Below are 1,983 nucleotides of genomic sequence, written 5' to 3' on the forward strand. Positions count from 1 at the left end.
GAGAATGCCCAATAGACTTTGCTAATTCCAATGGATTCACTATGACTAAAAGATAGAAATAGGAAACCTGGCTTTAAAAGGTGTTTGTTTGATTTGGATTTTATTTTTGAAAAAGCAGCCAGAGGGCCAGGGAGATAGTTCAGTGGAATAAGTGCTCACCTGGCAAGTATAAGGTCCTGAGTTCAATTCCTGGTACCACAAAAAAAGAAAAAGAAAAGAAAAGAGAAGAGAAGAAAAGAAAAGAAAAAAACAGCTAGAAAACGTGGTAACCCCATGGGCTAGGAAACACAACTCAGTGGTAGACTATGTGCTTAGATCATGTGTGAGCTTGGGCTCAATACATAGCATCAAAAAATGAAAATAATAATAAATAAATGACTTTGGTTTGGGTTTTGGTATTAAAAGACTGTAAGGCATCTTTGGGATAACACCTCTGAAATTTTACCTCTAATTTTATGTTTTTATTTTTTGCGGTACCAGGGATCAAACTCAGGACTGCACTCCCCAGAAAGGCACTTATGCTGCTGAGCTATCTCCCCAGCCCTCTAATTTCTCTTTCTTTCTTTTCTTTCTTTCTTTCTTTCTTTCTTTCTTTCTTTCTTTCTTTCTTTCTTTCTTTCTTTCTTTCTTTCTTTCTTTCCTTTTTCTTTTCTTTTCTTTTTTGCATGTACTTTCTCTTTTTCTGTAATAAACTGCTATGAAAATTTTATTTTTTGAAAAGCAATTTACAAAAATAATGCTTACTTTATTTAAGGATTATGTTCTTTTTTTTCAAAGTTTTATTGATAAACAGATAGCAATGAGACAGTTTCAAATCAAATCGGAAGTACAGTTTCAACAAATAATACACTGCATATATTCTTCTTAGTGGTTAATTGCTGTACAAGATGCGGACTTGTGATCCTATTTACAAACACCATTAGAACAAATCATTCTATTCATTAAGAGAATGCAACTATATATCTATCCTAACCACTTTGAATACACAGATACAAAATGGACATTCATCGGTATACCCCATTTTTTCTAAGAAGGATTATGTTCTTATAAACAAAATTACATTGACTTAATCCTCTAAAAGATCACATCCTTCTCAGGTAACCAAAGGCTTCTCAGAATCAGGATTTCTTTGATGCTTCAATTTCATCCCATATTGCAGCCTGAATTTTTGAAGTATCGCCCTCCCTCATCATGTCATGTTCAAGCCACGGCTGACTCCACTTCCGAGCTCCCTCCATTTGTTCTTCAGTTAAACACAAATCTAATCGGATTCCTTGAATATTAAAATATGGGCGCACCCAACGTTTGGACCAAGGCTTAGACTTCATTTTTACTTTCAGCTTATTAACAGGAACTTCTTCATCAAACACTGGTGCCCCTGGCTTCATATTCACATCAAAAGTGCTGCAGTCAGGGAGGGCATCGCGTGAGTACAGCACATTGTCGTCCAGCAGTTTCTCTAATTTGACCACTTGGCTCTCATGGATTCAAGGATTATACAAATCAAAGCAAATGTCAACACCTTGTCTTTCAGTAGTATTCCTAAGAGTAAAAGTAGCTCCGAGTCCACTTCCTGACCTCTGGATGCAACCTCCCAGAAACTGGCTAATTTTTCCTTGAGTATACGGGTGAGCTGTAGTAACACATAGTATGCTTCCAACATAGACGTCTGGAATGTGGAATTTCTCCTGTCTAACATATCTTTTCTTTCTATTTGAAATTTCAGAGGATCTATTCTTCCCCTTGGAGGAATGAATTCAGGACTCAAGAATATCCTCTCCTCAAGTCACATGGGGAGAAAACCCTCTCTCAGGCTTTCACAGAGAGCACATTGGCCAAGCAATGGCCATGACTTATCCACATGGCTGACACTGACAAAGTTTCTACAATCTGAGGTACAAGATCTCAGGATAAATCCTGAGGGGATTTCACTGACCTTCTCAGACCAAAAAGCTACAACTCTTGTTGCATAGGTCCTGCTTT

At 37.3% G+C, this 1,983-nt stretch overlaps 1 pseudogene; it reads right to left on the reverse strand.

Moving 5' to 3' along the window:
• Window positions 1-1,118: 1,118 nt before the first annotated feature.
• The window catches only part of LOC101568856, a 3,222-nt pseudogene continuing 2,357 nt past the window's right edge, over window positions 1,119-1,983 (reverse strand).

This window comes from Octodon degus, unplaced genomic scaffold, assembly GCF_000260255.1.
Source record: "Octodon degus isolate 3935 unplaced genomic scaffold, OctDeg1.0 scaffold00078, whole genome shotgun sequence".
In the NCBI taxonomy this organism is placed as follows: Eukaryota; Metazoa; Chordata; class Mammalia; order Rodentia; family Octodontidae; genus Octodon; species Octodon degus.